The sequence below is a fragment of the Elephas maximus genome, chromosome 8, assembly GCF_024166365.1.
Source record: "Elephas maximus indicus isolate mEleMax1 chromosome 8, mEleMax1 primary haplotype, whole genome shotgun sequence".
Classification (NCBI taxonomy): domain Eukaryota; kingdom Metazoa; phylum Chordata; class Mammalia; order Proboscidea; family Elephantidae; genus Elephas; species Elephas maximus.
In genome coordinates this window covers 106,633,517-106,659,125 of record NC_064826.1, presented here as the reverse complement: position 1 = coordinate 106,659,125, position 25,609 = coordinate 106,633,517, and the positions used below count along the sequence as shown (strand labels likewise).

General features: G+C 40.7%; 1 pseudogene; it reads right to left on the bottom strand.

The window, feature by feature from the left end:
• Window positions 1-1,148: 1,148 nt before the first annotated feature.
• LOC126081595 (60S ribosomal protein L17-like) lies at window positions 1,149-1,665 on the bottom strand (annotated as a pseudogene).
• Window positions 1,666-25,609: the final 23,944 nt, after the last annotated feature.

Below are 25,609 nucleotides of genomic sequence, written 5' to 3'. Positions count from 1 at the left end.
ATTGGGTGATCAGTGTGAAAACTGGAGAACCAAAGCCCTCGAACTCTTTTGCTTTTATCTGTAGAGCCTCTTTTTCAGAGGAAGGCTTGGAAATGTGGAATCCCCTCACACAAAGCAATTTGGCCTTTTCTTCTTTCTCTCTTGAGCCATACCAACATCTGAACCTAATGAGTTGGGGCTGGCCAGACGGAGAGGGACCACCTGGAGGCCCAATGCTGACTGAAATTCAGAGGCATGATGTTTATGTCTATCACAGCTGTGTGAGGAGGCCGATAAGAGTCCTGAACCCTGGGGCTCAGATGAGCTTCCTAGTTGGTGACCATGCACGGGAAAGGGTAATGTGTCCCTCTTTGGGACATGAAGCTTCATGTTGTGATCCCTCCCAGACCTCAACCTATGGGTCTCCTCATTTGCATCCTTTTTTGGAGGCCAGGTGGCGCACTGGTTAAGCATTCAGCTGCTAACCAAAAGGTCAGCAGTTCAAATCCACCAGCTGCTCCTTGGAAACCTTATGAGGCAGTTCTACTCTGTCCTATAGGGTCACTATGAGTTGAAATTGACTCATCCACAGTGGTTTTTGTTTTCGTTGTTGTTGTTATAGAAAAGATAATATTGCAGATATGGTATCCTCTCTGTGAATTCTGTGAATAGTGTCACTGAACTATCAGACCCAAAGGGGCAGGGTGAGCTGGGCTATCTGAAGTGGAAGGAGTCATGTGGACTCTTGAGCCTGCAGCTGGGTGGCAGGGGATAAGAGAGAAGGGCTGAGGGCAGCTGAGGTCCGAAGTGAACAGGGAAGAGAAACTAAGATTTCCACAGGACATAGTTGGTGTGTGGAGTGGGATTTGTTATCTCTATACAATCTGATGTCAGAGGTATGTGATCTTAGTCTCCCAGGATTGGTTTGTGCAAAGGCCCTTGCAGAAGCCATTATGTAAAGCTTGGTTCCGATGCAAGCAGCCATCGGTGAGCCTGAATCCCCGCTACCACCACCACCTACCCTCCTCACCCCCACCTCCTTGGAGCTCCTGCTGGTTTAGACCATAGATGAGAAAACAGCATACAGATTTCCACAGTCAAACAAAAAAATTTTTTTTTAATTTGCATTTTACTTGATGCTGAATTTACTCCCAAGCCATCCATTTTTCTCAAGTTTCTTCTGGAATATCTTTTTCTTCTAGTTTAGGAACAATCTGTTCTTTTTCCTTGAGGATCATCTCAATGCGGCAGGGGGAGCTCATGAATGGGTTAATCTCGCCGTGAGCTCTCTAAGTAGGGCGGCGCATCCCGGGGCCCTTGTTCACCCGGATGAGCTCGTTGGCCAGGGAATCTGCATCTAACCCCTTAAGTTGAGCACTACTCTCTCTGCAAGTTTAAGCATGTGCAGCAAAAATTTAGCCGTCTTTTGGGGCCACCAACCCTGCGTGCACCCCTCCCCACTGTTTGGCCTGGGCACATCTACCAACTCCACCATTGGAACATTGGAACAGTGCTCATTGCTTCAGCAAAGTGACATTTTTCAGGTAAGTGGTGGCTTTTCAGGTATGCACACCCTTGATGGCCTGGGTAACTTCACAGAGGTTTTTAAAATGGACTTGAAGATTTGGAACCTCTCAATTTGCATGATTCTGAGGGGGTTTCCGAGTCGCAGGAGTAGCGAACCATTTTGAGAGATCACCTTCGGCCACTTACTAGAAGAGGAAGAGCGGTGTTTCCTCTTTTTTTAAAAGATTTTTATAAGTTAATAAAAAAAAGATTGAAAGATAGCAAAAAAAGAGAGACACAAAGAAAAAATATATACGTATTTTTTTTTTTTTTTTTTACCAAAAACCTTACACAATCTTTGGAATATACACTTATGACTTTGTTTTGTTTATCTCATTTGTCAAACAGAATTCATTTTCTCTCTTTTAAAATAAATAAGCAGGAAAGTGATGGTCTCTCTAAGTCAATTGGAAGAAAACCTGAAAGCATACGGATGGGGTTGGAAATGGCGGCATAGAGCATGGACAACGTCTTCTAGGGCCTGATAGCCTCTCATTTACACCCAGGGGTTGGAAGAAAGGTTGCAGTTATCTCGGCTATTAAAAAGAAAGAAAAGGATGCATTTTAATGCACTTTAAAAAAAAAATCTGTTTTTCTCTTTACTTGCTTATTTCTCTATAGTCTTTTAAATTATATAATTTCAAAGATTTTTTTTCTCTCGGAGGTCCATGTTTAGCTTTTCCACAATACTGTATGACTACATGTATTAGAATTTTTTTTTCTAAACAGTCCTGGCAAAGGATCTACACAGCTGGAGTGAAAACCAGCTCCAAAAGTGGTACTCTGACTTTTCTCTTCCCTGGTTTCACGTGGTTGCTTTTCTCAAAAGGGCGCTGTTCTAAGTGTTGGGGATGCAACTGTCCTCAAAGCACCACTGCGGGATATTTCAGGGTCCCTGAATGGCACAAACAGCTAACTACTTGCTATTAACCTTAAGGTTGGTGGTTTGAACTTGCCCAGAGGCACCTCGGAAGAAAGGCCTGGCTATCTACTTCCAAAAAACAAAAAAACAGCCATTGAAAACTCTTCGGAGCGCAGTCCAACTTGACATATAGGGTGGCCATGAGTTGGAATTGACTCAATGGCAACCGGTTTGGTTTTTGGTTTGTGCTGGACATTTCTACTTGCCTCTCTGGTTCTATTCTCCGCCCCCCGCCCCCGTCACCCCACATGCACCAGAAGGCCAGCCTTTGTAGATTCTATCAACAGAATTCTTTCCCTCAGGCTTTCGTTTAGGCTTTGGAACTGAAAGGAGACTAGAGGGAGGGAGGAGAGGGAAGCCAGGGGGCGTATTCTCCTGCTCTTGCTCTATAGGTCACTGCTGGTTGGCAAAACCCATAGTCCCAGCCAGGCAGCCTCACCTCAGAGCCCTTTCTAAGAACAGCCCCTCCCCTTGCCCCATAAGGCCCAGGGGTGGTAGCGTCCTCAGGGTGCTGCTAGCCCCAGGGCACTGCATCACCCCTGTTGGAATCTCTCTCCCTTTTTTAATTGTGGTAAAATATATACAACATAAAATATGTCATTTTAACCATTTTTCGTGTGTATAATCCAGTGGCATTAACCACACTCATGTTGTCACACAACCATCGCCACTATGTTTCCAAAACTTTTTCATCACTCCAACCAAAGCTGAGTACCTATCAAGCACTATCTCCTTATTCCCCCTCCCCCCAGCCCCTGGGAACCACTAATATACTTTCTGTCTCTGTGCATGTACCTGTCCTAGATACTTTATGGAGCCCTGATGGCACAGTGGTTAAGAGCTCGACTGTCAATACAAGTGGGACGATACAATATTTGTCCTTTTGTGTCTCACATAATGTTTCCAGGGTTCATCCGTGTTTTAGTATGTATCAGAACTTCATTTCTCCTTACTGCTGAGTAACAGTCCTTTGTATGTATGTACCGCATGTTGTTTATCCATTCGTCAGCTGATGGACACTTGGATTGTTTCCACATTTTGGCTATTGTGAGTGATGCTGCAGTGAACGCTGGTATACCCTTAACCCTGAGTGGAGCTGGAGTGGTGAAAAAATAGAGGAAGTGTGTTCCTGGCAAAGGAAAACCAAAAAAAAAAAAAAAAAAACAGGGCCAACTGAGGGTACAGAAGCTTGAAACTACATTATGATTAGCAAAGCACAGGTCTAGGTGAGGCCCTGATTAGAGGCCCAGCCCTGGAAAGCCTTCCTCAGGAGCTTGGACATTATTGCTTAGTTGGTGATAAGGCCTGAAAGAAGAGAGACTTGCACCAAATTTGCATTTTAGAATGCTCCTTCAGGCAGCTGTGTGGAGGGTAGATTTGATAAGGGCAGGAACAGGGACTTGGGAAACCCTTTAGGCACCTATTTAAATACTGCCTGACAGATACAATGAATTCAGGTAGAAAGGGTTGAATTCAACAACTATTTAGATGGTACAGCCACATTGGAAACAGCCTGGCAGTTACACAAATGATTAAACATAGGATTATATGACCCAATAATTTCATTCCTAGGTATATACACCCAAGAGATGTGAAAACATTCGTCCACAGAAAAAATTGTGCATGAATGTTTGTAATAGCATTATTCATAATAGCTAAAAGCTGGAGACAACCCAAATGTTTATCAACTAATGAAGGGGTAAACAAAATGTGGCAAACTTTGGCTGTAAAAAGGATTGAAGTACTGATACATGCTACAACATGAAGGAAACTCAAATACTATTATACTAAGTGAAAGTCAGACAGGGGAACCTGTACATAGGCCAAGGGGATACGGTGTGGTTTAAAGTCAGGATAATGTGCGTCAGGGTTGTATCCTTTCACCATACTTATTCAGTCTGTGTGCTGAGCAAATAATCTGAGAAGCTGGACTATATGAAGAAGAATGTGGCGTCAGGATTGGAGGAAAACTTACTAACAACCTGCGTTATGCAGATGACACAACCTTGCTTGCTGAAAGTGATGAAGACTTGAAGCACTTACTAATGAAGATCAAAGACTACAGCCTTCAGTATGGATTGTGAATATACTGTGAATACACTAAAAATCATTGAATTGTATAATGTAAACGAGGGAATTGTGTAGCATGTGACGACGATAGGCTCAAACAGCACCGATTGTGAGAATGGTGCAGGACCAGGCAGTGTTTCCTTCTGTTGTACATAGGGTCGCTGTGAGTCGGAACCAACTTGACAGCACCTAACAACAACAAATGGTATGTGAATTATATCTCAATAAAGCTGTTTAAAAAAAAAGAAATATTTAGCAGGTAAATCATCAGGGCTTGGGATTGATTAGACAATGGATTTAGGAGTTGTAGTAATTTTCTGTTGCTTTGTAAGAACATGAACACTAACACAACATGAACACTGGTGGCCTGCAAGTATGGCTGGGTGGAAATGGCATTTGGTTTTGAGGGGACTCTAACTCATCCCACCACTTTGTAATATTGAGTTCACAGAAGAGCACAGAATCACAGACTCTATGACTCCAAACTAGATTTAAGAAAAGCAAACAGGAATGGAAAGATTCTAAGGTTGGCTGATCAAAGGCAGTTAATGAAATCTGAAGGATTTGGGAGAATTGGAGCACCTGACCTTTCCATCTTTGCTAGTGGTTTATTTTATTTATTCCAACGATTGCATTTTCTGCTTATCCCCTTGTGTGCTCACTCTTGAATGTCTGCTTTCTTTGTGGCCCCAGAGGTAGCAGCATATTTTCAGCACTCAGTTTCACACTATGAGCTCTGTATTCTTGCAGCTCAGAGAAGCCACGTATTTAAAGTAAAAGGTCACCTAGGAGACCCCAGTGATCCCATAATTCACTGTGGCACATCCTGAACCTTTATTTCCAGAGGCACAGCAGCAACTACAGGAGCAAAAACTTGGTTCACAAAGAAAAAAAAAAAAAATGGTAGGCTGATAGCCATCCAGTTAGGTGTAAAAATAATAAATGTACACTTCCATATTTGATAAAATAAAGGGCATATGGGTTTTTAGTTTTATACTCTTGGAATGTGGATGTCAGAGAAATACTTGAGAGATGCAGTCTTGGCCTTGGGAGTCAGGAAGCTGGGTTGTAATCCCAACTCAACTACTGACAATGTGGCCGTACACAAATCACTCAGCCTCTCCAGGACTCCTGCTAATGGAGTCCATAGTACCAACTTTCCTGGCTGTTAGGAGGAGTGGAGAAGATTAATGTAAAAGCAAGTTTTCAATACAGTAAGTGTTCAATGCGTAATGTTAATACCAATATTGCTCAATGGTGTCTTGACCACTGTTTGGCTAAACATCAATTTCAAGAACGTTCTGTTTTTTAATAGAATGGTGTGTGGGTTGGAACTTCCATGGAGAGGAACTCCATACCGAATTTAAGGTTTATGATAACACAAATACAAAATCCATGTTTATGAAAAACTCATGCAGATCGCCTCTGTGAGGTCTTTCTGAGTCCCTGCGATAGTTGCCACAAGTTAGCTGTTTGTAGTCAGATGCTTTCAAAGTCCCCAGTGAGGCTCCAACAACCTTCAGGAGGTTCCCTAGGTTTCCACGGAGCCCTGAAATTCCTTACCTGTCCAAGAAAATAATTTTCCTTTGCCCCTCCCTTCTCCAGTCTTTCCGTGAAAATGTCCTCTTCATCGTCTCAAGATTGCCAAACCATCTCCCGTGCTTACTTTTCAGCCAAATCATAGCTTTGCTCCTTTTTCCCATCAAAACAGAAACTGGGAAAATGCAGTCTATTAAGAAAAGCTGATATATAGTGGGTACTGGAGGCCTCAATGCTGGCAGTTGCGATGGGTTGCCTGTGTCTTTCATAAGTATTTAAGTTTTGAAATGAATTATGCAAATTCACATTCAATTTTCAGGGGAAGCAAGGATGACAATGACAGTGCTGTTGCTGGAGAGCCAATACAGTTGAATCTTGTTAAAGTGAAGTTAGTTTATTCAACATGGCATGTAATTCAAAGAAGTGGTAATAATCCACCGCCTTCTAGGCAAACCTGGTTAATTTTCATCCCATAATTTTTTTTTTTTTTTTTTAGTCCTTCACTTCGAGTCAATAGAGTGGCACTCTGCTTTGGTAATGAGTAGAGTTAATGTACATCGGAATGGTGGAAAGAGTGTAATTCTGCAATTAAAAAAAAAAAAACCCAAACCCACTGCTGTCAAGTCGATTCCGACTCATAGCAACCCTATAGGACAGAGTAGAACTGTCCCATAGAGTTTCCAAGGAGCTCCTGATGGATTAAAACTGCCGACCTTTTGGTTAGCAGCTTCAGCTCTTAACTACGAGGCCACCAGGGTTTCCAATTATGCAACTGGAACAGTTTAATTCTGAGGTTATTTTACAAGCAAATTATTCAGACTGCGGCACTGGGTTTTTACCAGAACTCTTAACTGCCTGCACCAGGGGTTTGGGAAAGGCAGGAAGACTTGTGCATGTGGAGTACAGCTGGATGGAACCCTGCTGGGGAGGTCTGGGCCCCACTTCCTTTGCCTAACCTGCCCCAGCAGCCCACACATTACAGAGGTTCCTTCAGGGGCTCCACTTAGACAATTGCTCTTGAGGAAGAGTTTTGGGGAAGTCTCTTTCTACCGCTCATCTAAAGAGCTATTTCTAAAGAGAGAATGATGAAAATAAAAGCATGAAAGTCAAAGAGAAAAGTCATTTACCTCAGGTGAATGAGTCCAGAGTGGGAGACCTCGGGAGCGAGGAGCAGACTTCCACTTTTTACAATATGAATTTTTGGGGTGTCTGAATTATTTAAAATAATACAAGGAAGCAGATGAACATATGAGGTATGTGCTAACATGGAAAAATCTTCAAGTTATATTATTTTAAGCAAGTTGCACAAAAATAAATGCAGCTTGATACCATTTATAAAATTACAAAATTACAAACAAAACACAAACTCAAACTGTATTTCCATACGTGTATATATGTACATATATGTAAAATATGTGTATATGTAAATGCATAGGAAGAGGCTTGTGAAACCCGTCAAACTGACAACAGTGCTGATTGCTTGTGGAGGGAGTGGGAAGTGGAAGAGGGAAGCAGAATATTACCTTAATCTGTATTGCTTAACTCTATACAACGATCAAGTTTAATATATTATCCTTATAGTTCATTTAAAAATGAGTCAAATTTGAAAAATAAAGCATGTACTACTTTCAGTTGAGAAAAGTCTTTTTAACAGAAAGAAACCTCAACAAAGCAATCACAGGTAAAACTAAATAAATGAACAGAGAAAAAATTCTCAAGGGAATAATAATAGTTTTGGATATGAGGGTCTTTTGTGTGCTCGGCATTTTAGAGTCAATATCATTTAATCCACATAACAGGCTTATGAAGCGGTTGCTGAATAAACCCTCTGCATTTGAGTTGATCCTGACACATAGCAACCCTACAAGACAGAGTAGAACTGCCCCATAGGCTTTCAAAGGAGTGCCTGTTGAACTTGAACTGCCACCCTTTGGGTTAGCAGCTGTAGCTTTTAACAACTGTGACTCCAGGGTTCCTGGTTACTAAATAAAAAAAAAATAAATTTTAATAGAAGGGGAAAATCAGGCTCAGAAGAGGGAAGTAATTTGCCACAGGATCACACTGAGCTCCGTAGGCCTAAAATTCAAACCTAGGGCCACACTCTGGCTCTTTCCAGAATATCCTGTCACCTCATGTTAGGTTCTTCAAATCCCTGCTGGGACTGCTTTTCACAGTGCTTTGGAAAAACATTAACCAACAACCCAGTGCCATCGAAAAACATTAGAACTACTAAAATTAAGCATTATGTCCTCCCTTGTTTGGAGATGGAAACCCTGGTGGTGTAGTGGTTAAGTGCTACGGCTGCTAACCAAAGTGTCAGCAGTTCGAGTTCACCAGGCGATCCTTGGAATCTCTATGGGGCAGTTCTACTCTGTCATACAGGGTCGCTATGAGTCGGAATCGACTCGACGGCACTGGGTTTGGTTTTTGGGTTTTTGTCTGGAGGGAAAATAGTTGGGTATGTGCTGAATGAAATTAAGTCTAAGTGAAGAAAAATATTGAAAGAATGAAAAATAGCAAAAAGGTTTCAGGAATTTTCTCCATTTCCTTAGTTTCTGCATAAGATTTTGCAACAATGTCCTCTGTCTTAGGCATCCAGTGCTGCTATAACAGAAATGCCACAAGTATATGGCTTTAACAAGGAAAAATTTATTCTCATTGTCTGGGAGGTAGAAGTCCAAATTCATGGTGCCAGCTCCACAGGAAGGCTTTCTCTCTGTCTGCTCTGTGGAAAGGTCCTTGTCATCAGTCTTCCCTGGTCAAGAAGCTTCTCAGCACAGGGACCTCAGGTCCAAAGAATGGGCTATTCTCTTGGCTCTTGTTTCTTGGTGGTATGAGTTCCCCAAGTCTCTCTGTTCACTTCTGTCTTTTATACCTCAAAAGAGATTGGCTTAAGACACTATCATCTTGTAGATTGAGTCCTGCCACATCAATATAACTGCCTCTAATCCCACCTCATTAACATCATAGAGGTAGGATTTACAACACAGAGGAAAATCACATCAGATGACAAAATGTAGAGCAACCACACAATACTGGAATCACGGCCTAGCCGATTTAACACATATTTTGGGGGGACACAATACAATCCATGACATCCACCAAATCACCCTTGACCAAGGCACCAATTGATACTTGAGCAGCCAAAGCAAGCACAAACTTCTTTGTTTGGTTGTTTTTTAAAAATAATAGAACATTTGCCAATTCAACAATTTTTCATGAATAATTCAGTGACATTGATTATGTTCATCATGTTGTGCAACAATCATCACTGTCCTTTTCCAAAGAACTCTACCACCATTAACGGAAACTTGGGGCTCCCTAAGCAACAACACCCATTTTACCCCTCCCTCCCACCTCTAGTAAACGCTAACAAGCTTTGGTCTCTATTGTTTGTCTTTTGTAGATATTTCATGTAACTGAGATGATACACTAGTTGCCCTTTTATGACTAACTTCACTCAGCATGATGTTTTCAAGGTCCTTCCATTTTGGGGCTTGTATCAGGACTTCCCCGCACCTATCTGTCAGTTTATGAAGAAGAACAGGGCATCAGGATTGGAGGAAGACTCATTAACAACCTGAATTTTGCAGATGACACAACCTGGCTCCCTGAATGTGAAGAAGACTTGAAGTACTTAATGATGACGATCAAGACCATCCTTCAGTACGGATTACACTTCAACTTAAAGAAAACAAAAGTCCTCACAACAGAACCAATAAGCAACATCATGATAAATGGAAAAAAGATTGAAGTTGTCAAGGATTTCATTTTACTTGGATCCACGATCAACACCCATGGAAGCAGCAGTCAAGAAATCAAAAGATAGAGGTGGGACCAAAAGGACAGAGAAGTCAGATGCTTCTGGTGATCCCTCTCCCAACAAAGACCTGAAAAAAACAAGTGAAATGATTACGTATATGACAAGCTAGGGCCCTGAACAAAGGCAAGATTAGAAAGTGGACTGAACGGCAGGGAGAGGGAGAGTCAGTTCAGAAGCGGAGATGAGTTGCCGGACCTGAATTGCTGGGAACACTCAGGAAGCATTCCTTGGAACAGCTGGGAAAGGGCTGGTGGTAGCATCCCGGAGGCAGTTTCCCCAGAGAGAGACAGCGAGCTGCACAGCCTGCTCACATCTCCAGAACCGGAGAAGAATGGCGCTCTCAGCAAAAACTAAGTACTTGCTTTTATTTCACTGTGCCTCCAACCCTCAAGCGTGATTCAGTGGTTGTCGATTTCCCTAGGACTGAGATAGGCCCTGCTGTGTGTCCTGAGCCATTCTCCCAGCCTTGGAGAAGGAATAAACTCACAACTGGAGGAAAAGATAATCTGCCAGCTCCACTAAGCTGGGGAGCTCAGGACAGAAGTGGCTCCTGTCCAGGTATAAATGGTCTGTGGACTTTGAATATGTTTTACCCCTGCATGGACATGTGTGGGCCCTGTTGGCAGACTGCAACTGCTTCAGCTGTGCTGTGGAGAAGTGGGTGTTTGATGTTTGACATTGCTTTTTCCTATTAAACAGGGTCCTCACCTACTCACATGAGGGGCCTAAGAACTGATGGCTCCACCCATGTCACCTAGCCAATCCATTACAGGGGTCCAGTCCTTACAACCAAAAGCACTGAGTGCCCATGGTCCATCTGCAGAACCCGCCCACCTGTGTGCTTGAGGGAACAGGGATATCCTTTCCTCACAGACACTCAGGGGATGGTTGTCAGCCCCCTGCCTTGTTCAGAGCATGACCCCCTGCTGCAACCAGATACCTGTACCTACACCAATCATCCCTGCCCCTCTAAGACTGTAGGACAGAGCCTGTAACACACACTTGATGACCAAATACTTGGACACCTGAGCTGAATCTATACAAGAAAAGTGAACGGACTCCTAGGCTCATATACATGGTAACAACTCTAGCCATCTGGTGACAGGGCGTTAGAGCTTCAAAGGTGAAAATAATCAAGCTAGCTCACTCAAGCAGCCTATTTGGGCATATCAAAAGAAAACAAGTCAAGAGGCTAGGATACAGTAAGCAAATATAAAATAAACTAATACAATAATTGATAGATTATTGTATAAATTATTCGGAGACAATAGTCAATATCAAATCACATAAAGAAACAGACTGTGATCACTTCAACAAGCTCTCAAAACAAAGAATCAAGGGATCTTCTTTATGAAGGTGCATCCCTGTAATTACCAGATGCAGAATACAGGAGATTAATATACACAACTCTTCAAGACATCAGGAACGAGATCAGGAAGGAGGTCAGGCAATACGCAGAACAAGCCAAGGAACACACAGATAAAACAGTTGAAGAAATTAAAAAGGTTATTGAAGAATATAATGAAAAATTCAATAAGCTGCAAGAACCCACAGAGAGACAGCAATCAGAAATTCAGAAGATTACCAATAAAATTACAGAATTAGAAAACTCAGTAGAAAGTCAGAGGAGCAGAATTGAAAAAGTGAAAAGCAGGATTAGTGAGACTGAAGATAAAACACTTGGCACCAATATATTCAAAGAAAAATCAGATAAAAGAATTTAAAAAAATGAAGAAACTCTAAGAATCATGTGGGACTCTATCAAGAGAAATAACCTACAACTGATTGGAGTGCCAGAACAGGGAGGGATAACGGAAAATACAGAGAAAATTGTTGAAGATTTATTGGCAGAAAACATCCCTGACGTGGTGAAAGATGAGAAGATATCTATCCAAAATACTCATCAAAATTCACATAAGGTAGATCTCAAAAGAAAGCCACCAAGATATATTATAATCAAACTTGCCAAAACCAAAGATAAAGAGAAAATTTTAAGAGCAGCTAGGGATAAACGAAAAGTCAACCACAAAGGAGAGTCAATAAGAGTAAGCTCAGACTACTTGGCAGAAACCATGCAGGCAAGAAGGCAATGGAATGACTTCTATAAAGCATTGAAGGAAAAAAATTGCCAGCCAAGAATCATATATCCAGCAAAACTCTTTCTCAAATATAAAAGTGAAATTAGAACATTTTCAGATAAACAGAAGTCAAGGAATTTGTAAAAACCAAATGAAAACTACAAGAAATACTAAAGGAAGTTCTCTGATTAGAAAATCAATAATATCAGCTATCAACCCAAGACTAGAACACAAGACAGAGCAACCAGATGTCAACTCAGACAGGGAAATCACAAAAATAAATCAAGATTAAAAAAAGCTCAAAACAGGGAAACAGCTATGTTATTATGTAAAAGAAGACAATATTAAAACAATAAAGAGGGACTAAGAAATGTAGTCATAGATATTTCATATGGAGAGGAAGTCAAGGTGATAAAAAGAAATAAAAGATAGGTTTAAACTTAGAAAAATAGGGGCAAATATTAAGGTAACCACAAAGGAGACTAACGATCCTACTCATCAAAATAAAATACAAGAGAAAAATAAAAACTCAGCAAAAACAAAATAAACAGTAACGAAAAAGAGGAAAAGACAACATATAAAGATAAGCTCCTCAGCACAAAAAATTAAGTGGGAAAAAGAAACTGTCAACAGCACACAAAAAACAGCATCAAAATGACAGCACAAAACTCATACCTATCCATAATTACCCTGAATGTAAATGGACTAAATGCACCAATAAAGAGACAGAGAGTAGCAGAATGGATTAAAAAAATACAATCCATCTATATGCTGCCTACAAGAGACACACCTTAGGCTTAGAGACACAAACTAAAACTCAAAGGATGGAAAAAAATATATCAAGCAAACAGCAATCAGAAAAGAGCAGAAGTGGCATTATTAATTTCTGACAAGATAGACTTTAAAGTTAAATCCACCACAGAGGATAAGGAAGGACACTATATAATGATTAAAGGGATAACACACTAGAAGTATACGACCATATTAAATATTTATGCACCCAATGACAAGGCTGCAAGATACATAAAACAAACTCTATCAGCATTGAAAAGTGAGATAGACAGCTCCACAATAATAGTAGGAGACTTCAACACACCACTTTCGATAAAGGACAGGACATCCAGAAAGAAGCTCAATAAAGACACGGAAGACCTAAATGCCACAATCAACCAACTTGACCTCATAGACATATACAGAACACTCCACCCAACAGCAACCAACTATACTTTCTTTTCTAATGCACATGGAACATTCTCTGGAATAGACCACATATTAGGTCATAAAGCAAGCCTTAGCAGAATCCAGAACACTGAAATATTACAAAGCATCTTCTCTGGCCATAAGGCCATAAAAGTGGAAATCAATAACAGGAAAAGCAGGGAAAAGAAATCAAACACTTGGAAACTGAACAATACCCTGCCCAAAAAAGACTGGATTAGAGAAGACATTAAGGATGGACTAAAGAAATTCAGAGAATCCAATGAGAATGAAAACACTTCCTATCAGAACCTTTGGGACACAGCTAAAGCAGAGCTCAGAGGTCAATTTATATCAATAAATGCACACATACAAAAAGAAGAAAGAGCCAAAATTAAATAATTATCCCTACAACTTGAAAAAATAGAAAGAGAGCAACAAAAGAAGCCCTCAGGCACCAGAAGAAATCAAATTATAAAAATTAGAGCAGAATTAAATGAAATAGAAAACAGAAAAACAATTGAAAGAATTAACAAGACCAAAAGCTGATTCTTTGAAAAAATTAACAAAATTGATAAACCATTGGCCAAACTGACAAAAGAAAAACAGGAGAAGAAGCAAATAACCCAAATAAGAAATGAGATGGGTGATATCACAATATACCCAAATGAAATTAAAATAATCGTATCAGACTACTACGAAAAATTGTACTCTAACAAATTTGAAAACCTAGAAGAAATGGATGAATTCCTAGAAACACACTACCTACCTAAACTAACACAGACAAAGGTAGAACAACTAAATAGACCCATAACAAAAGAAGAGGTTGAAAAGGTAACCAAAAAATTCCCAACAAAAAAAAATCCCTGGTCCAGATGACTTCACTGGAGAGTTATATGAAACTTTCAGAGAAGAGTTAACACCACTACTACTAAAGGTATTTCAGAGCATAGAAAAGGATGGAATACTCCCAAACTCATTCTATGAAGCCAGCATATCCCTGATACCAAAACCAGGTAAAGACACCACAAAAAAAGAAAATTACAGACCTATATCCCTCTTGAATGTACATACAAAAATCCTCAACAAAATTCTAGCTGATAGAATTCAATAACATATCAAAAAAATAATTCACCATGACAAAGTGGGATTCATACCAGGTATTCAGGGATGGCTCAACATTAGAAAAACAGTTAATGTAATCCATCACATAAATAAAACAAAAGATAAGAACCACATGATTTTATCAATTGATGCAGAAAAGGCATTTGACAAAGTCCAACAACCATGCATGATAAAAACTCTCAGCAAAATAGGACTAGAAGGAAAATTCCTCGACATAATAAAGAGCATTTATACAAAGCCAACAGCCAACATCATCCTAAGTGGAGAGTCTGAAACCTTTGAGAATGGGAACCAAACAAGGATGCCCTTTATCACCACTGTTATTCAGTATTGTCCTGGAGGTCCTAGCCAAAGCAATTAGGCTCGATAAAGAAACAGAGGGCATCCAGGTTCGTTAGGAAGAAGTAAAAGTATCCCTATTTGCAGATGACATGATCTTATACACAGAAAATCCTAAAGAATCCTCAGGAAAACTACTGAAACTAATAGAGTGCAGCAGAGTATCAGGATACAAGATAAACACACAAAAATCAGCCGGATTCCTCTATACCAACAAAGGGAACATCGAAGAGGAAATCGCCAAATCAATACCATTTACAGTAGCCCCCAAGAAGATAAAATACTTAGGAATAAATCTTACCAGAGACATAAAAGACCTATAGAAAGAAAACTACAAGACACTACTGCAAGAATCCAAGAGACCTATGTGAATGGAAAAATTTACCTTGCTCGTGGATAGGAAGACTTAACATTGTAAAAATGTCTATTCTACCAAAAGCGATCTATAGATACAACATATTTCTGATCCAAATTCCAACAACACTTTTTAATGAGATGGAAAAACAAATCACCAACTTCATATGGAAGGGCAAGAGGCCCCAGATAAGTAAAGCATTACTGAAAACGAAGAACAAAGTGGGAGACCTCACTCTACCTGATTTTAGAACCTATTATACTACCATGGTAGTCAAAACAGCCTGGTACTGGTACAACAACAGATACATAAACCGATGGAACAGAATTGAGAATACAGACATAAATCCACCCACATATGAGCAGCTGATATTTGACAAAGGCCCAAAGTGCATTAAATGTGGAAAAGACAGTCTCTTTAACAAATGGTGCTGGCATAACTGGATATCCATCTGCAAAAAAAATGAAACAAGACCCATACCTCACACCATGCACAGAAATGAACTCAAAATGGATCAAAGGCCGAAATATAAAATCTAAAACAAAAAAGTTTGTGGATGAAAAAATAGAGACAGTGCTAGGAGACCCAATACATGGCATAAAAAGTACACAAAACATTACTACCAATGCACAAACACCAGAAGAGAAACTAGATAACTGGGAGCTCCTAAAAATCAAACACCTATGCTCACCCAAAGACGTCACCAAAAGAGTAAAAAGACTACCTACAGACTGGGAAAAAGTTTTTAGCTATGACATTTCCGATCAACACCTGATCTCTAAAATCTACATAATACTGCAAAAACTCAACTACAAAAGACAACCCCAATTAAAAAATGGGCAAAGGACATGAACATTCAGGTAGCTAACAGATACGTGAGGAAATGCTCACGATCATCAGACGTTAAAGAAATGCAAATCAAAACTACAATGAGATTTCATCTCACTCAAACAAGGCTAGCATGAATCCGAAAAACACAAAATAATAAATGTTGGAGAGGTTGTGGGGAGACTGGAAGACTTATACACTGCTGATGAGAATGTAAAATGGCACAGCCACTTTGGAAACCAATTCGATGCTTCCATAAAAAGCTAGAAATAGAACTACCATATGATCCAGCAATCCCATTCCTTGGAATATATCATAGAGAAATAAGAGCCTTTACACGAACAGATATATGCATACCCATGTTCATTGAAGCACTGTTTATAATAGCAAAAAGATGGAAGCAACCAAGGTGCCCATCAGTGGATGAATGGATAAATAAATTATGGTATATTCACACAATGGAATACTACACATTGATAAAGAACAATGATGAATCCGTGAAACATTTCATAACATGGAGAAACCTGGAAAGCATTCTGCTGAGTGAAATTAGTCAGTTGCAAAAGGACAAATATAGTTTGAGACCACTATTATAAGAACCCAAGAGATAGTTTAAATACATAAGAAAATACCCTTTGATGGTTATGAGAGTGGGGAGCTAGGAAGGGTGGGAGAGGGATATTCACTAATTAGATAGTAGAGAAGAACTATTTTAGGTGAACGGAAAGACAACACACAATACGGGAGAGGTCAGCACAACTGAACTAAACCAACAGCAAAGAAGTTTCCTGAATAAACCAAAAGCTTAGAAGGCTAGTGTAGCAGGGACAGAGGTTTGGGGGCCGTGGTTTCAGGGGACATCTAGATCAATTGGCATAATAAAATCTATTAAGAAAACATTCTGCATCCCGCTTTGGAGAGTGGCGTCTGGCGTCTTAAATGCTAGCAAGCAGCCATCTAAGATGCATCAATTGTTCTCGACCCACCTGCATCAAAGGAGAATGAAGAACACCAAAGACACAAGGTAATTATGAGCCCAGGAGACAGAAAGGGCCACATGAACCAGAGACTACATCAGCCTGAGACCAGAAGAACTAGATGGTGCCTGGCTACAACTGATGACTGCCCTGACAGGGAACACAAGAGAGAACCCATGAGGGAGCAGGACAGCAGTGAGATGCAGACCTCAAATTCTCATAAAAAGACCAGACTTAATGGTCTGACTGAGACTATAAGAGTCCCCGGAGGTCATGGTCCCCAGACCTTCTGTTAGCCCAAGACAGGAACCATTCCCAAAGCCAACTCTTCAGACAGGGTTTGGACTGGACTATAGGATAGAAAATGATACAGATGAGGAGTGAGCTTCTTGGATCAAGTAGACACATGAGACTATGGGGGCAGCTCCTGTCTGGAGGGATGATGAGATGGTAAAGGGGGACAGAAGCTGGCTGAATGGATGCAGAAATTGAGGGTGGAGAGGAGTGTGCTGTCTCGTTAGGGGGAGAGCAACTAGGAGCATGTAGCAAGGTATATATAAATTTTTGTATGAGAGACTAACTTGATTTGTAAGCTTTCACTTAAAGCACAATAAAAATTAAAAAAAATCAAAAGACACATTGCATTGGGCAAATAGGCTGCAAACGACCTCTTTAAAGTGCTGAAAAGCAAAGATGTCACCTTGAAGACTATGTTGTGCCTGACCGAAGCCATAGTATTTTCAGCTGCCTCATATGCATGTGAAAGCTGGACAATGAATAAAGACCAATGAAGAATTGATGCCTTTGAATTGTGGCATTGACAAAGAATAGTGACTATATCAGAATGCTCCTTAAAAGCAAGAATGGCAAGACTATGTCTCATTTAGTTTGGAAATGTTATCAGGAGGGATCAGTCCCTGGAGAAGGACATCATGCTTGCTAAAGTAGAGGGTCAGTGAAAAAGACGAAGACTTTCAACAAGATGAACTGACAACAGTGGCTGCAACAATGTACTCAAGCATAGTAACGATTGTGAGGGTGGTGCAGGACTGGGCAGTGTATTGTTCTGTTGTACATAGGGTTGCTGTGAGTCAGACTGACTCAACAGCACCTAACGCCAGCAACAATCAGGACTTCATTTTTTTTTTTTATGGCTGAGTAATATTCCGCAGTATGAATGTAGAACTCTTGGGTTGTTTCTACATTTTGGCTATTGTGAATAATGCTGCATTGAACATTGGTGTATCTGTGTTCCTGCTTTCAATTCTTTGGGGTATATACCTAGGATTGGGATTGCTGGGTCATATGATAGTTCTATGTTTAACTTTTTGAGCAACAGCTAAAATGTTTTCTCCACAGCAGCTGCCATCATTTTGCACCAGACTTTACAGTGTGGGAATGGTTGTTGGAGAGGGCCTGTCTGGGAGGGAGAAGGGAGGCCTCCTTGCTTCCTTCTTTGGTGAGAGTCACCAGACCACCACAGAGACACCTCACTGGACGCCGTTCCCCTCACACCTTCCCCTACGCACTCTCCCACGTGCATTTTCTTCTTGTATGAATGTCTTCTCCCCTTTCCTGTTATAATCTGCCTCTTCTCTCCAAGGACACCCTCTGTGACCTCCTCCCAAATAACCGCCCTGGGGCCCACATTCCCACTGTTTTCTGTCCTCTTACTCTCCATCAAGAGAGGCTCCTCTTATTCAGGTTTTTTGACTTTTAGTCTTATAGGTCATTTCCCAAACCCAGTGCCCTCGAGTCAATTCCGACTCATAGCGACCCTATAAGATGGAGTAGGACTGCCCCATTGAGTTTCCAAGGAGCGCCTGGTGGATTAGAGAAAATATTTTGGCAGTGGTCAAGGTGGTTTAGAGGACCCTGGAAGCTCAGTGGTAGAATTCTTGATTCCATGAGGGAGACCTGGTTTCAATTTCCAGCTGGTGCCCCTCATGTGCAGCCACTACCCATCTGTCAGTGGAGGCTTGAGCATTGCTATGATGCCAAACAGGATTCAGTGGAGCTTCCAGACTAAGACAGACTAGGAAGAAAGGCCTGGAAATCTACTTCTGAAAATCAGCCAATGAACATTCTATGGATTACAACTATCTGATCTGCAACTGATCATTGGGATGGTACAGAACCAGGAAATGTTTTGTTCCATTGTGCATGGGGTCACCATGAGTCAGGGGCACACCTGAAGACAGCTAACAGAAAGATGGTTTGGTCAGAAAGAGGCTACCTAATGTAAGGCCATTTCGTCTAGTGATCAACTGATCTAATGCACAGTTCAATCCTTTTTGGGAGTACATGTTATTGTATCCATTCCGGATCCTGTCTGGATCAAGATATACTCTAAAGCTACAATGATTAAAACAGCAAAGTATGGACGTGGGATAGACAAAGAGATCAATGGAATAGAAGAGAATCTGGAAATGTTAGGTGCCATTGAGTCAGTTCTGACTCATAACGACCCTATGTACAATAGAATGAAACATGGCGTGGTCTTGCACCATCCTCACAATTGTTGCTATGTCTGAGCCCATCATTGCAGCCTCTGTGTCAATCCATCTCTTTGAGGGTCTTCCTCCCTTTTGTTGACCTTCCACTTTACCAAGTGTGATGTCCTTCTTGAAGAATTGTTCCCTCCTGATAAAATGTCCAAGTACATGAAACGCGCCATCCTTGCTTCTCAAGAGCATTCTGGCTGTACTTCTTCCAAGATAGATTTGTTCGTTCTTCTGGAAGTCCATGGTATATTCAATATTCTTCACCAACACTGTAATTCAAAGGCATCAATTCTTCTTCGGTATCCTTATTCATTGCACAGTTACTGCATGTATATAAGGAGAATGAAAATACCATGGCTTGGGTCAGGCACACCTTAATGCTCACAGTGACATCTTTGCTTCTTAATGTTTTCAAGAGGTCTTTTGCAGCAGATTTGCCCAATGCAATGCATCGTTTGATTTCTTGACTGCTGGCAGTCGATTGTATATCCAAGTAAAGTGAAATCCTTGACAACTTCAATCCTTTCTCTGTTTATTATGATGTTGTTTATTGGTTCAGTTATGAGGACTTTTGTTTCTGTTGAGGTCTAATCCACACTGAAGGCTGTGGTCTTTGATCTTCATCAATAAGTGTTTCAAGTTCTCTTCACTTTCCCCAAGCAAAGGTTGTGTCACCTGCATATCACACAGATTGTTAATGAGTCTTTCTCCAATCCTGATGCCACATTCTTCTTCATATAGTCCAGCTTCTCAGATTATTTGCTCAGCAGGCAGATTGAATAAGTATGGTGAAAGGATACAACCCTGATGCACACCTTTCCTGATTTTAAGCCACGCAGAATCCCCTCGTTTGGTTCGAAAGACTGCCTCTTGGTCTATGTATAGCTTCTTTATGAGCACAAATAAGTGTTTTGGAATTACCATTCTTTGCAATAATTTCCATAATTTGTTATGATCCACAGTCAGATGCCTTTTCATAGCCAATAAAACACAGGTAAACATCTTTCTGGTATTCTCCACTTTCATACAAGATCCTTCTGCTATAAGCAATGATATCCCTTGTTGCATGTCTTCTTCAGAATCCTGATTGAATTTCTAGTAGTTCCCTATCCATGTACTGCTGCAGCCACTTTTGAAAGATCTTTAGCAAAATTTTACTTGCATGTGATATTAATGATGTTGTTGTTGTTAGGTGCCATCGAGTCGGTTCTGACCCATAGCAACCCCATGCACAACAGAATGAAACACTGCCTGGTTCTGAGCCATCCTTACAATCGTTGTTATGCTTGAGCTCATTGTTGCAGCCACTGTGTCAATCCACCTTGTTGAGGGTCTTCCTCTTTTCCACTGACCCTGTACTCTGCCAAGCATGATGTCCTTCTCCAGGGACTGATCCCGCCTCACAACATGTCCAAAGTATGTAAGACACAGTCTTGCCATCCTAGCTTTTCTAAGGAGCATTCTGGTTGTACTTCTTCTAAGATAGGTTTGTTCGTTTTTTTGGCAGTCCATGGTATATTCAATATTCTTCGCCAACATCACAATTCAAAGGCGTCAATTCTTCTTCGGTCTTCCTTATTCATTGTCCAGCTTTCACATACATATGATGTGATTGAAGAAAACACGGCTTGAGTCAGGTGCACCTTAGTCTTCAAGGTGACATCTTTGCTCTTCAACACTTTGAAGAGGTCCTTTGCAGCAGAATTGCTCAATGCAATGCGTCTTTTGATTTCTCAACTGCTGCTTCCATGGGAGTTGATTGTGGATCCAAGTAAAATGAAATCCTTGGCAACTTCAATCTTTTCTCTGTTTATCATGATGTTGCTCATTGGTCCAGTTGTGAGGATTTTTGTTTTCTTTATATTGAGGTGCAATCCATACTGAAGGCTGTGGCCTTTGATCTTCATTAGTAAGTGCTTCAAGTCCTCTTCACCTTCAGCAAGCAAGGTTGTGTCATCTGCATGATGCAGGTTGTTAACGAGTCTCCCTCCAATCCTAATGCCCCATTCTTCTTCATATAGTCCAGCTTTTTAGATTATTTGCTCAGCATACAGATTGAATAGGCATGGTGAAAGAAAACAACCCTGACACACACCTTTCCTGATTTTAGACCAATCAGTATCCCCTTGTTCTGTCCAAACAACTGCCTCTTGATCTATGTAAATGTTCCTCATAAGCACAATTAAGTGTTCTGGAATTCCCATTCTTCGCAATGTTATCCATAATTTGTTATGCTCCACACAGTCGAATGCCTTTGCATAGTCAATAAAACACAGGTAAACATCCTTCTGGTATTCTTTGCTTTCAGCCAGGATCCATCTGACATCAGCAATGACATCCCTGGTTCCACGTCCTCTTCTGAAACCGGCCTGAACTTCTGGCAGTTCCCTGTCAATATACTGCTGTAGCCATTTTTGAATGATCTTCAGCAAAATTTTGCTTATGTGTGATATTAATGATATTGTTCTATAATTTCCACATTCGGTTGGATCACCTTTCTTGGGAATAAGCATAAATATGGATCTTCTCCAGTCAGTTGGCCAGGAAGCTGTCTTCCATATCTCTTGGCATAGATGAGTGAGCACCTCCAGCACTGCATCTGTTTGTTGAAATATCTCAATTGATATTCCATCAATTCCTGGGGCCTTGTTTTTCGCCAATGCCTTCAAAGTAGCTTGGACTTCTTCCTTCAGTACCATCGGTTCCTGATCGTATGCCACCTGTTGAAGTGGTTGAACATCGACTAATTCTTTTTGGAATAATGACTCTGTGTATTCCTTCCATCTTCTTTTGATGCTTCCTGTGTCGTTTAATATTTTCTCCGTAGAATCCTTCACTATTGCAACTCGAGGCTTGAATTTTTTCTTCAGTTCTTTCAGCTTGAGAAACGCCGAGAGTGTTCTTCCCTTTTGGTTTTCCATCTCCAGCTCTTTGCACATGTCATTATAATACTTTACTTTGTCTTCTCGAGACGCCCTTTGAAATCTTCAGTTCTTTTACTTCTTCAATTCTTCCTTTTCCTTTAGCTGCTCGATGTTCGAGAGCAAGTTTCAGAGTCTCCTCTGACATCCGTCTTGGTCTTTTCTTTCTTTCCTGTCTTTTCAATGACCTCTTGCTTTCTTCATGGATGGTGTCCTTGCTGTCATTCCACAACTCATGTGGTCTTCGGTCGCTAGTGTTCAATGCGTCAAATCTATTTTTTGGATGGTCTCTAAATTCAGGTGGGATGTACTCGAGGTCATATTTTGGTTCTCATGAACTTGCTCTGATTTTCTTCAGTTTCGTCTTGAACTTGCATATGAGCAATTGATGGTCTGTTCCACAGTCGGGCCTCGGCCTTTTTCTGGCTGATGATATTGAGCTTTTCCATCGTCTCTTTCACAGATGTCATCGATTTGATTTCTGTGTGTTCTATCTGGTGAGGTCCATGTGTATAGTCGCCGTTTGTGTTGGTGAAAGAAGGTATTTGCAATGAAGAAGTCGTTGGTCTTGCAAAATTCTATCATTTGATCTCCAGCATTGTTTCTATCATGAAGGCCATATTTTCCAACTACTGATCCTTCTTCTTTGTTTCCAACTTTCGCATTCCAATCACCTGTAATTATCAATGCATCTTGATTGCATGTCTGATCAATTTCAGGCTGCAGCAGCTGATAAAAATCTATTTCTTCACATTTGGCCCTAGTGGTTGGTGCGTAAATTTGAATAATAGTCATATTAAGTGGTCTTCCTTGTAGGCATATGGATATTATCCTATCACTGACAGCGTTGTAATTCAGGATAGATGTTGAAACGTTCTTTTTGACGATGAATGTAACACCATTCCTCTTCAAGTTGTAATTCCCAGCATAATAGACTATATGATTGTCTGATTCAAAATGGCCAATACCAGTCCATTTCAGCTCACTAATGCCTAGGATTTTGATGATTATGCATTCCATTTCATTTTTTATGATTTCCAATTTTCCTAGATTCATACTTTGTACATTCCAGGTTCCAATTATTAATGGATGTTTGCAGCTGTTTCTTCTCATTTTGAGTCATGCCACATCAGCAAATGAAGGTCCCGAAAGCTTTACTCCATCCACATCATTAAGGAAAACTCTACTTTGAGGAGGCAGTTCTTCCCAGTCATCTTTTGAGTGCCTTCCAACCCGGGGGGCTCATCTTCCAGCAGTATATCAATGTTCCGCTGCTATTCATAAGGTTTTCACTGGCTAACACTTTTCAGAAGTAGGCTGCCAGGTCCTTCTTCCGAGTCTTTTTTAGTCTGGAAGCTCAGCTGAAACCTGTCCTCCGTGGGTGACCCTGCTGGTATCTGAATACTGGTGGCATAGCTTCTAGCATCACAGCAACATGCAAGCTCCCAGAGTACGACAAACTAAGAGACACATGGGGGGTACTAATGATATTGTTCAATAATTTCTACATTCAGTTGGATCACCTTTCTTTGGAACAGGCATGAATATGGATCTCTTCCAGATGGTTGGCCAGGTGGCAGTCTTCCAAATTTCTTGGCATAGATGAGTGAGCAGTTCTAGTGTTGCATGTTTGTTGAAACATCTCAATTGATACTCTGTCACTTCCCGGAGCCATGTTTTTTGCCATTGTCTACAGTTCACCTTCGACTTCTTCCTTCAGTACCATCAGTTCTTGATAATATGCTATTCCCCAGAATGGTTGAACATTGACCAGTTTTTTTGGTTCAGTGCCTCTGTGTATTCTTTCCATCTTCTTTTGATACTTCTTGCATCATTCAACTCTTTGCCTACAGAATCTTTCTGTATTGCAACTCAAGGCTTGATTTTTTTCTTCAGATCTTTCGGCTTGAGAAATGCTGAGTGTGTTCTTCCCTTTTGGTTTTGTAACTCCAGGTCTTTGCACATTTCACAGTAACACTTTACTTTGTCTTCCCAAGCCACCCTTTGAAATCTTCTATTCAGTTCATTTACTTCATCATTTCCTCCTTTCGCTTTAGCTACTCTATGTTCAAGAGCAAGTTTCAGAGTCTCTTCTGACATCCATTTTGGTCTTTTTTTTCTTTCCTGTCTTTTAAATGACCTTTTGTTTTCGTCATGTATGATGTCTTGATGTCATCCCACAACTCCTCTGGTCTTTGATTGTTAATGTCCTATGTGTCAAATCTATTCTTGAGATGGTCTCTAAATTCAGGTGGGATATACTCAGGATCGTATTTTGGATCTCATGGACTTTTTAAAATTTCCTTCAGCTTCTGCTTGAACTTCCATATGAGCAATTGATGGTCTGTTCCACAGTTGGCCCTTGGCCTTGCTCTGACTAATGATATTGAGCTTCTCCATTGTCTCTTTCCACAGATGCAGGCAATTTGATTCCCATGTATTCCATCTGGCAATGTCCACATATTGTTGTTGTTTTTGTTAGGTGCCGTAGAGTCAGTTCCAACTCATAGCGACCCTATGCACAACAGAATGAAACACTGCCCGGTCCTGTGCCAGCCTTACAGTTGTTGTTATGCATGAGCCTGCTGTTGCCGCCACTGTGTCAATCCACCTCATTGAGGGTCTTCCTCTTTTCCGCTGACCCTGTACTCTGCCAAGCATGATGTCCTTCTCCAGGGACTGATCCCTCCTAACAACATGTCCAAAGTATGTAAGACACAGTCTCGCCATCCTTGCTTCTAAGGAGCATTCTGGTTGTACTTCTTCCAAGACAGATTTATTCGTTCTTCTGGCAGTCCATGGTATATTCAATATTCTTCGCCAACAATCAATTCAAAGCATCAATTCTTCTTTGGTCATTTATGTTGTTGAAAAAAGATATTTCCAATGAACACGTTGTTTGTCTTGCAAAATTCTATCATGCGATCTCTGGCATTGTTTCTATCATCAAGGCCATATTTTCCACCTACCAATCGTTCTTCTTTTTCCCAACTGTCGCATTCTAATCACCAGTAATTATCAATGCATCTTAAATGCATGTTTGATCGATTTCAGACTGGAGAAGTTGGTAAAAATCTTCAGTTTCTTCATCTTTAGCATTAGTGGTTGGTGCATAAATTTGAATAATAGTCGTATTAACTGGTATTCCTTGTAGGCAGATGGATATTATCCCATCATTGATAGGTTGTACTTTAGGATAGATCTTGAGAATGTTCTTTTTGACAATGAATGTGACTCCATTTCTCTTCAATTTATCATTCGCAGCATAATAGACCATATGATTATCTGATGCAGAATGACCAATACCAGTAAGCATTTCAGCTCACTAATGCCCGGGATATTGTATCTTCAGTCATTTCACTTCATTTTTGATGACTTCCAATTTT